The following is an 11,619-nucleotide window of genomic DNA, read 5'->3' on the forward strand; positions in this document are numbered from 1 at the left end:
CCCCTGCCAGTTTTCTTTCCACCAACTGCTCCACATTCATTAATCATCCTGTAATTCACACGGTATAGTTTCGGTAGCGACATAGTCGTTAAATGGCCAGTGAGGATAAACGGTGAGGTATAGTGAAGGGCTGGAAAGCTTAGAAATTGAGGTTCGATTCCCGGCAGGGGCAAGAGATGTTTCTCACCACCACGGCGTGCAGACCTGCTCTGTAAAGGTAAAGTTGTCCCTGTGCCTAACTAATTTAAGCACTGCACCATTAAGGCGTATGGGGGAGTGGATGTATAGATCCACATTTTCTTGACCTCGCACTAGTTGGAAGTGAGTGGTCAGCTTCACGCCCCGGCCGCCTTCCCCCCGAGGAAAGAGCCCCAATTTACCCATTGGATAGGAGGATGGGTGAACCCCAGAACCGGTCTGGAAGACGTGGAGAAGAAACAATTCTTGACTCTTCCGGGACTCGAACTCCGACCCCTCGGTCGTCCAGCCTGTAGCCATTCTCTATACCGACTACGCTATCCCGGCTCCTGTGCAGACCGGCTCCGTGGCCGACATAAACTTACACAGTTAGTCCAGGTTCTGTTAGGACTGTGTTCATTAAAAATACAAGACGTGAATTGTTTTCAAAATTTCACTCTTTTTATTCAAAATAGTCTCATTCTGAATCAATACATAGCTGGAATCGATGAAAAAGTTTTTGAAAACAGTCACTGTACTCCTTTGGTGGAATCGCATTTAAAACTGCGGTAGATTCCCTTTGGATGTCCTGGATGGTGTCGTGACGGTCTCCTTTCATCGCCAACTTAACTTTTGAGAACAGCCAGAAATCTGCTGGAGCCAAATTTGGCGAATACGGAGGATGATCAAGGACTGTGATCCCTTTTCTGGCCAAAAAAAATCGCGCACGATCTTCGATTTGTGGGGTGGGTCATTGTCATGGAGGAGCGACCGGGAACCTTGCTCTCGATATTCAGGTCGAATTTGAAGAATTCTCGCCCACAAACGAACGAGGACTCCGAGATAATAATCATAATTCACTGTTTGACCTTCTGGCAGAAATTCCTTGTGAATGATTCCTTTGGAATCGAAGAAAACGGTTAGCGACTCAAACAGTCACTACCGTACACACTTTTCATCATTTCGTGCACTTCTCCGGCTGTTTTGCCTAATTTCAAATAAAGTTTGATGTTGACTCTCTGTTCAACCGCAATTTTCCGACGAGCGTCAGAACAGTATTTTTACATTCAAGGTCAGAACACATAATGCAGCGATGCTTGCTTTGAAATTATAGACAGCCACAGCTGAAACTTCAAGAATCTTAACGCCACAACTCGCCAACAGATGGCATTGCAGGCAAAATTTAAAGAAATGAGTCCTATCGGATCCTGGACACACCGTGTATACCCAGTAGGTACCTGGGGCTCTTTCCCAGGGCGGGGAAAAGCAGGCGGTGCGTGACGCTGACCACCCACCTCCATCTGTTGCTAAGTTTAAGAATGCATGGAGCCCTACCTTCTTTCCTCCATACGTCTACCAGGAGTGGTGCTTAATTAACCACACGCAATGGCCTAAAGGCAACTCACTTGTAATTTTTACCATCCGAAATACAGTGCGCCGAGCGAGATGACTGAAGCCGCGACGTTTCTAACCTGTCTTCGGAGAAGTGCCGGGTTCAGATTCTAGCTGGAGTATCGGCTATTCTAAGGATTTTCGTTGTCTCCTCACTCCCTCCACGGATACGCCTGGATGGTACCTCGAAATAGGTTACTGTCTCTTCCTTTCAGATCCTTGCTAATGCACAGTTCACTGATAATCCCACCATTCGACGTTATATAATGTCTGATATTAACATTGTCGTAAAATATGTAATGCAGAAAGAAACAGAAAATACCTCTGCTTGTTTGGTCGGCTCACTATCCGACCCTGAAGATGGAGGCATCGCTTTCATACGAAATGTTCCGTAAACGTCCAGAACAATAAAAGGCGTCACATGGCAGAAGATACGAACTCTTAATAATCAGAATGTCGTCACGCGTATGAGTGTGATTATAGGCGGGGTTTTGATTGGTAAATGAATTTATTGCATACTTACAGACGCAACTCGTAACTACACGTAACTATAGCGCTATTGATAATTCACACCCTGCAATTCTCTCCAGCACACACTGAAGCATTCTCAGCCTGCTTTGTCTCCACCAGTCGTTGTCTGGTAACGGCTTTCAACTGCGGACGTTCCTCTTCCTCAGGGTTCCCGATCTGTCCCCGTGCCTCAGCTACCAGATTCTCACAGCAACAGCTCACAACGGCTGAGCCTCTTTTCACTAACTGATTGTCTGACTCACTCATCAACCATCTCTCTTCATTACCTCCACTCAAATTGACTTCACTTCACTGTCCTGCTTACCACATCCCGGCACGGACGGCACAGAAAACACCTTTCATCTGTTGCTGTATCCATTATTGTGTTCACGTCAACTGGGATGCCCATGTGATAGCTACTTAACCATTACCTAGCAAGGGCCGTTGTTCGCAGAGTCGTTACTGAGCAGCGGCTTATTTCGCGGTCGTTGCCTAACAATTAATATGTACTTTTTTGGCCAAACACAGGTAACATTGTTCAACCGCTGTGTCAGAATTTTGTTGTTTTTATCTCACGTTTTCCTTCACCTGAAGTTTATTAAAAACTGGGCATCGTGTACTTTTCTTAATGTTACAAAACACAATACGCGCCTCGACATCTCTGGCGGCGGCATTGAGCTACTCCTCTGATAATAATAAGAACGAAGTTGACCTCTGGGTGACCTCACGACAACAATGGTCGAGACCATCTGCAGTTCTTTTCTTCTGATGTTAATTGCCACTAGAACACCTGAAATACTGTACCTGGCCCGCTATAAGAATGACCTCTGAGGTCACACCGGATGTGAGGTCACACTGTTGCAGATTATGCCTCGTAATCATTTGCTTCCTGGACCGGAAGTGAGATGAAGTGGAGGGTGTGTTGAGGGGCGTGGGGAAGGATGTGATGAGCCCTACAATCCAGTAATGAGGATTTGTATGTGGCCGGTAACTGAAATGATATTACGTGCAGTTTGTCCAGTCTGGCGGGAAGAGTTGTTAATATTTCCCTTTAACGGTAAATTTTCTTTCTGATTACTGTTAAGCACAGAACTTTCGTCTTTCCTTCTTCTGTCTAAAAGCTTGAAAATTAAAATATGCAAGATTATAATTTTGCCTGTGGATTTTTATGGGTATGAAACTTGGTCTCTGACATGGACTGAGGGTGTTTGAGAATATTTGGACCAAAGAGAGATGAAGTGACAGGAGGTTGGAGAAAACTGCATAATGAGGAGCTTCATAACTTGTACGCTTCTCCAAGTATAATTTGAATGATCAAGTCAAGGAGGATGATATCGGCAGGGCATGTAGCACGAATGGAGGAGAAGAGGAATGCAATAAGAAAGAGACCAGCAGGAAGACGTAGACATCGGTGAGATAATGATATTAAAAGTTGATCTTAGAGAAACAGGGCGGAATGATATGGAATGGATTCATCTGGCTCAGGATAGGGACCAATTGAGGGGTCTTGTGAACACGGTAATGAACTTTCAGATTCCATAAAGTGTTGGGAAATTCTTGAGTAGCTGAGCGACTGGCGGCAACTCAGGAAGGCTCAGCTCCATGGGGTTATTTAGTTGCTTATGTAACGACACTGTCATTGAATGTACAGGTAATTTGTTTTAGAGCGTAATTAATTAAGCATCACACCATGAAGAATTCGGCGCTTAGGTATATCTGTGTTTATGAGCGGTCAGCTTCACACCCCGGACACTCTACCCCCTGTACCCATTGGGTAGGCCCCGGAGCTGGTCTGGATGCTGTGAAGAAGAGATCCCTGCCAGTCGAGCCTGTAGCCCGTCACTATACCGACTGAGTTATCCCGGTTCCAACCTGTGACTAGACTATATAGCCTCGAAGGGTAGCATGATTGTTTAGTAATGAATTGGAAAGGATTTGAAAGGAAATAATCTTGGTGTAATCGAAGTGTTATTTTGGTATTTTCCCGGAGTAACGGAAGGAAAGCACGAAAGACCTCAGGATAAGATGTGTCCGGTGCGAGGTTCGAAACAAGCACCTACTGAATGCGACTCTAGACCGGTACCGCTAAGCCAACTCGCCCAGAACACCATATGGTAATTACATTTTATTCTTAGAATAATACTTAACCACTTTCTGGTCGGAAAGCATAGATTTGTAATGTTAAAGCAGATGGTAAATATAGTAATCACTGTGCTTAATTAAGCACTACGCCTTAAAGGCGTATGGGGGAGTGGATGTATAGATCCACATCTTCTTGACCTCGGCACTAGTTGTAGTAGTCAGCTTCATGCCCTGGTCGCTTTACCCCCTGTTACCCATTCTACAGGAGGCTGGGTGGGCCCCAGAGCCGGTCTGGACGACGTGGAGAAAATTCTTGACCCTACTGGAACTCGAACTTCGACCCCTCGGTCGTGCAGCCCGTAGCCAGTCGCTATACCGACTGAGCTATCCCGGCTCCTGAGTTACGCATAAAGAGAGCTTTTTATGATAATTTCCCACTGATATTTAAAGCAGTGTCCTTTGCACAATATAATGAATAAGGGATGTCCTCTCGTCACGTCAGTAAGGTTAATAATTGAAAAGCAGCCAATGTGACTACTGTTGTGAGGACACGTGATGTCACCTGTCACCGCATCCAAGGAGGGTGACACGCGGCGTAACATCCTCCACCCGCCTGTTTATACAACAAATTACTGGGGAAGTAAACTGTTGAAAGGAAGCGAGTAACAAGTCAATTTAATTCGAGATCAATCTAACATCGGTGCAGAGCCGGCGCGCAAAATCTGAGCGGGTGAACCACGTCACATGTGTAACCGCTCGATTAATATCCTCGACAAGTAGAAGCTGTCAAATTGTGCGCAAGCGCAGATTGTTGTTTCTCATTCTTAACAGTCTCTGCTGTGTCAGTAAAGGTCTTCTTCCGTTCAGATTTTGTGCGCTTACTTTACAAGGCGTTCCGCGCTCAAGAGAAATCCCTCATTCTCATTGCACAGACTTTCTGTCCTACACATTTGAGCTGTTACTGTTAATCTAAGACTCAAATGATCGAATATCGCGTTTGGGTGAGTATAGCTATTCGTATTCATGAGGTACAAGGTTCAAAACCCGGCCTGGACACCGATTATTATGACATTTTCATTGTTGTCTTTAATCTATTCAGGAAACTTCGGACACAGAACTTTTAATTACACCACGAAGCCTTCCCTCCTGACGCTAATTCATTGTTCACTGATTACGCTACCATTCGACGCTATGTAATCAGAATTACTGACAGCGTCGTTAAACAGAAAAAGATCGTGTTCTGTATACCCAATATTCTTTCCTCAAAGATAAGTCCATATAGATGAAATTATTGGGGATCATCAGTGTGGGTTTCGACGTAACAGATCAACTACAGATCAGATCTTTTGCATTCGTCAGATATTGGAGAACAAATGTGAGTACGATGAGACAGTACATCAGCTATTCATAGACTTCAAGAAAGCCTACGATTCAGTTAGGAGGGAAGTATAGTACAATATTCTGATGGAGTTTGGGGTACCCATGAAACTAGTTAGGTTGATTAGAATATGTTTAACCGAAACGTATAGTAAAGTCCGTATAGGTAAACATTTGTCTGATAATTTTCCTATCCAGAATGGTATAAAACAAGATGTTTTATCACCACAGCTTTTCAACTTTTCCTTAGAATATGCCATTAGGAAGGTCCAGGAAAACCAGGTGGAACTGAAATTAAACGGGACACATCAGCTGTTGGTCTATGCTGACGATGTGAATCGACTGGGCGATAATACAGATACCATAAGGGAAATAAACACACGCAGAGTTTAATAGACGCTAGTGAGGAGGTTAGTCTAGAAGTAAACGCAGAGGAAACTAAGTATATGTTTCTGTCTCTTCACATTAACGCAGGGCAAGATCATGACATAAAGATAGGAAACAGATGTTTTGAAAATGTGGCACAGTTCAGATATCTCTAAGAAATTCACTTCTCTTATAAGCCTTCGGCAGGGACCACACAGAAAACACAGCCTCTACTATTGTAACGCTTTCACCGAACAATTGCATAGCAACGGTCGCGACACAGACTCCATAGAAAGCCAGTCAGGTGATTGCCATACCACCAGTCCATTGGCACGCTGACTGTTGCCTGGCACCGAGCTATAAACATCAGTGCTGTTGTTGAGCGCGCTTATGCGAGATATTTATCGCGCCGTTGCAATATTTTAGTGATTAAGGTCCCGCAACCGGTCGTCTCAACTAAGGTTTTCTTTGTTTTCCTCTGTCTTCAAGAAAAATTTGGGATGGTTCCCAAGCTCATAATTACGACAACATGATTCTCACGCAGGGGACACTCGTAGTTGGTTGAGCCACTGTGATACAAGCTGGAAGGTCGCGTGTTCTATTCCTGATGAGGACATTGGATATTTTCAATTGACCTAATCCATCTAGCCACGCTATGGACCTGGGGTCGACTCAGCCTCTAACAGAAGTGAGTACCAGGAATCTTTCTGGGGGTAATGCCGGCCGGGAGACGCGTAAGGCTGACAACCTTACCGCCATCTGTGAGCCGATTGTCTACAAAATGTGGCAGCCTCGACGTCTCACAGCCCTGTGGGCCTCCATGACCCGTTGCACGGGTAACTACATTTTGAGACACCGTATCGCATTCGTTTCTGCCTACTAAAGATCAGTTGCTCAGCCAGTAGCAATCTCTGATGACTAAATGAGGTATTTGATTATTATCGCTCCACGTGTCCAAATGGCGGAATGATCAGGGCACAATGGTTGTTCGGATGCCCGCCTCAGTCTTAATAAAGCACATCAGCAGGAGTGTTGAAGCAGACGAGAGCGAAAACCGTATATGTGACACACGATAGAACACGCTTATGTATGTGTGTGGAGATTTACGTTTGAAAAAGTTCTGCTGGGGAATACACTGCAGAAATTCCTAGAAAAGTATTTGTCTTCTGCGACATGTCGCCTTGTACTGTGGTAAGTGAACCTTTGAGGGGTTACACGGCGTTGGATCATTGTCAGGACCTCAAATACAACATTCCTAAAGGATGCTGGAGTCTCAGAAAAGTCTGTATAGTATAAAGGAATTTTATAATTTATTTCTTTTGTGAATTATTTTAGTATGCTGGCAGTAACAATTCAGCTAAAGCAGTCCCTGTAACAGGCCGTGGAGGCCCATATGGGTGTGAGGCGTCGAGGCTACCACGTTTTCTAAATAATCGGCTCACAAATGGCGGTGAGGCTGTCAGTGCCTCAGCCGAAATTCAAATTCAGCACCTCCAGAACAAGAGTCTAGATCTTCACCCGCTACGCTAACCTTGCTTGGTCGCACCTCGTGTCCTTCGCACAGTAACACCAATAATATTACGGCAATTAAACTAACTAACGAATGGAGTCCTTCCTGAGAAGTTAACGTTTGTTCAGGCACTATACTGCAAACTGTAAGGTTCCAGGTTCGATTCCCATGAGGTCACTGGGTTTTTCAATTGACCCAATCCTTCCAGCCGCACTATGGCCCTGGTGTCGACTCAGCCTCTTAACAGAAGTACCAGGAATCTTCCTGAGGTTAAAAGCTGGCCGGTGAGTAAGGCTGATGACCTCACCGCGATCTGTGAGCCGATTGCCTAGAAAATGTGGGAGCCTCGACGTCTCACAACCTTATAATGTATATGCCTTCACGGCCTATTACAGGATTAGCTTTACCTTTTTTTACCCAAGACGTTTCTCGCCTCATACGGTGTGTGAATGTTCATTACCATGTTGACGCCAACCCGCAACTGGTCTCTATTCTCAGCAAAATTAATCAATTTCATACTCTCGTACCCATGCCTTTAGAACTCATTTAGACATTATTATCCTATTTACGTCTTGGTCTTCTAACATATATCTCCAGATTTTCCGACCAAGATATTTAACTGATATATCCCATGCGTGAGACCGCAACTGTGCTCTAGTGGTCAGAGTTCCTGGCTACAGATCCAGAGGTCACGGGTTCGATTCCCGGCGCTACCAGATTTTCTAAGAAGTAGTGGGTTTAGAACGGGGTCCGCGTGAGGATAATTAAGGAGCTACTTGAATTGAAAAACTAGCTGCTCCGGTCTAGAAAACCGAGATTAACGGCCGTGGGGATCCGTCTCGCTGACCGTGCGACACGCTCTGTCCGCTAAAGTTGGCACTAACTTCGCCGACAAGCTGCGGTCGCTTGATCTGTATAGTTCGCTTGCGGACTTACGCCACAGAGTTAGTTTTTATCCCATGCGTGCTACATATTACGCCCACCTCATTCACCTTGATTTGTTTATAAATGATCAAGGGCGATCATGGGCTCTCTAATGAAGAACGCCGCATTGTAAAAATATACTTTAAAAAGGAGTACAAAGGGAGAAGAATAGAAACCAAATAGATTCCTTAGACGGCTATGGGGAGTAAAAATGGGAGACAAATTAATAAATTAAGAAATAAGATGACTGCAAACTGACATAAACATCGCCACTTAGGCTGGAGGAAAGGATCTTGTTTGCAGAGTAAAAGGGGTTACGAGAAGATCGAGGAGTAGATGGAAATACCGGTTTTAAGTGATGAATATCGAAACGGTTAAAACCGTACCAAATCCCAGTTGAGGAAGATGATTAACTATATTGGACGAGATTTTGTATCTACTTACGATGTTCATTTCGAACTTCGTGAAGTTCAGCCATTTTGTTCAAGATTAGTAACGAAGGAATACACACAAATTCTTCTCACACATGGCAACATGATAATATCTTTCCTTGTGGAATAAAGAGGACAAGGATACAGAGAATACAGTTCTTTTTCGTAAGATGTTACTAATGCCATTTATAAACTAACAGCAGTGAAAAAACAAAATTGACTAAAAGAAAATTACGCGCGTGAAAGTGCTTGAGCATTCACTCAACAAAATATCGCTTTTAAACTATTGCGTATAGTGCCATCTGTTATCAATTGCTGAGTACCAGTTAGTGTGAGACAACATTAGTAATGAGGCTTAAATAGACTGCCGAGTGGAGCGCTGTTGTCGCGTCCGTTGGAATGTTGAGACAAGTGTTTACATCTGATAATGGATTTCTGTCTACACTTTATGCTATGAGAAATTAATTGCTGTTACACAGTTGCTTCTACAAATAAGGAATAATACTCATACTGACTCGAAGAGCAGAATAAACGTCGGGACATGAGTCACGGTTTTGTTGCGTGTAATTTGGTTTCTCGAAATATTCCGAAGAAAAGATGAGAGTTTCTGTTCTAGCTGTCTTGTCCTCCATTCCTTGTACTTACGCAAGGACGACACAAGCCAAAATGGCGTCTATGTCTCCCTCTCCCCAGTAATATATCGCTTAACGTTCTGAACATTTCGTCACAATAACATGAATTTTCCAGACGCTGGCATGAATACTGTCGCTGGTGTCGTAGCACATAAAAGAGAATTGGTGCATAATACATTTATATTTCTGAAAGTTAATGGTCACGATGTGAATAAAGGAGTAGTAGAAATTAATTTGCATTTAACAAAATGTTGCCCACCCCCCAAAAATAAAGTGTTTATCGTAAAGCGCGGCCGGAGCGTAATGCTGACAACCTTATCGCCATCTTTGAGCCGATTGTCTAGATCAGGCAGGTCCAACGCATCGATCGCGAGACGATTTTTGGTCGATCTCATAGGCCTGTAAGGAAATTATACGTGAAAAGCATGTAAATTCGCTTGTAATATAATATGATTATATTCAGATTTAGAAGGGAAAATACGTATTAGTCATTCCTATTTTTATGTTCTTATGTAGCTTACGTGAAAATTACTTTACACTTGTGTTAAGTGAACTGAGGGGAAGTCCCTACTCTATCCTTATCACGTGTACTCTTATTTCATCACTCGTCGTCAGCCGCGTGTGTTCTGATGCAAGAGTGATCGACAGAATGAGTGATTAACTTCGTTCCCTCCCTCCGGTCACTTGTGAATCCCCGTACGTTGAACTAACAGGTGAGACGTATTATTATATTATCTGTTAGTGGAGATTTGTCGCTTTGCTGTGCATTAAACAAATACAGAGTTTGGGGATCAGCTCACTGTAATCAAAGGGACAGTAAGTGCTCTGCCCACGTTATTTTATTAATTTCGAAAGTGTCTTTGTGCGTGTGTCAGATAAAACAATTACCTCGGTATAGTGGAAAATGCAACGCCTCAGTATCATTGCAAAAAGGGAAATCAGGAACGCCATTGTAATGCTCTCCATAGCAATAAGAATGATGCTGATTTTCCACCCAAATGTGAAGTCCGTAAACTTAAGCTCAAAGAACTTAAATCGAACTTAGCTGCTCAACAACAGTTGGTGGCAAAACCAAGGTCACTTTCTAACAATGCAACAAAATCATCCTTCAAGGTCAGCAATCTGATCGTTAAAAAAATGCAAACCTTTCACTGAAAGGGAATTTGTAAAAGAGTGTTTTCTTGAAATAGCTGATAATCTTTTTTAAGGATTTAAAAATAAGCAAGAGATCATAGCTACTATTCAAGAAACACCATTGTGCGGCGAGTAGAAATGATGTGTGGAAACATAACTGAACAGTTGTTGAAAGATGCTTCCAATTGTGTTGCTTTCTCCCCCCAACTGGATGAAGCTACAGACATCAGAGAGACAGCCCAGTTACTTGTTGCTTTTACAACAAACATCATGTGTCGTGATATTTTTACCAATATTTTTGCTTAAAACGAGGTACGACGATAGGAGGGGGTGGTATATCACTGGCAGTTTATACACTAAAAAGTGTCGATCACAACCTGTTTGAAGTTGGATATGCCTGGTATAGATAATGTGGGCCCTCAACGTCTCCCAACCCTATGGGCCTTCACGGCCTGTTACAGGGATAGCTTTACTTTTTTACTTTATTGCATGCCGGCCAAGCGGCCGCTTGGATCACCGGTACTCTTGCGCCGGGCTCTCTATTAATGTTCTACATTTCCTGCCGTCTCTTATTCCATTCATAATTTTTTTTTTCCGTTCTCACTCTTACATTTTTTCTTTTCATGTTTCTCTGATTNCTCTTGGTTTTATTTCGTAGTTTATTTGTTTCTTCTCTTACATTTCCGTTCTCACTCTTACATTTTTTCTTTTCATGTTTCTCTGATTCTTTTTTCTTCCTCTTCAGTTTCTTCATTTCTCTTCTTTCTACATTTTTCTTTAGTGACTTTCCTGTCTATTCTCATTTCATTGTTTTTTGTTTTTTTTTATTGTTCGCTTCTTCTGCTTTGCCCCACATTCTTTTCAATCCCTCTTAATTCCTTACTTATCCTTCTTTCTTTACCTAATATTTCTCTTTTGTTCCCCTGTTTTGTTCTCCCTTTCTATTTCTCTTTCTATACTTAGTCCATTTCTGTCCCTCTCTGTCTGTTACTTCTGGGCAAGTCGTGTAGCATGCATGAGAGAGAACTGCATAAAAATTCTGGTATGAAAACCTGACTCAAAGAGATAACTAGGGAGACCTAGA

The sequence above is a fragment of the Cryptotermes secundus genome, unplaced genomic scaffold (genome assembly GCF_002891405.2).
Source record: "Cryptotermes secundus unplaced genomic scaffold, Csec_1.0 scaffold300, whole genome shotgun sequence".
In the NCBI taxonomy this organism is placed as follows: domain Eukaryota; kingdom Metazoa; phylum Arthropoda; class Insecta; order Blattodea; family Kalotermitidae; genus Cryptotermes; species Cryptotermes secundus.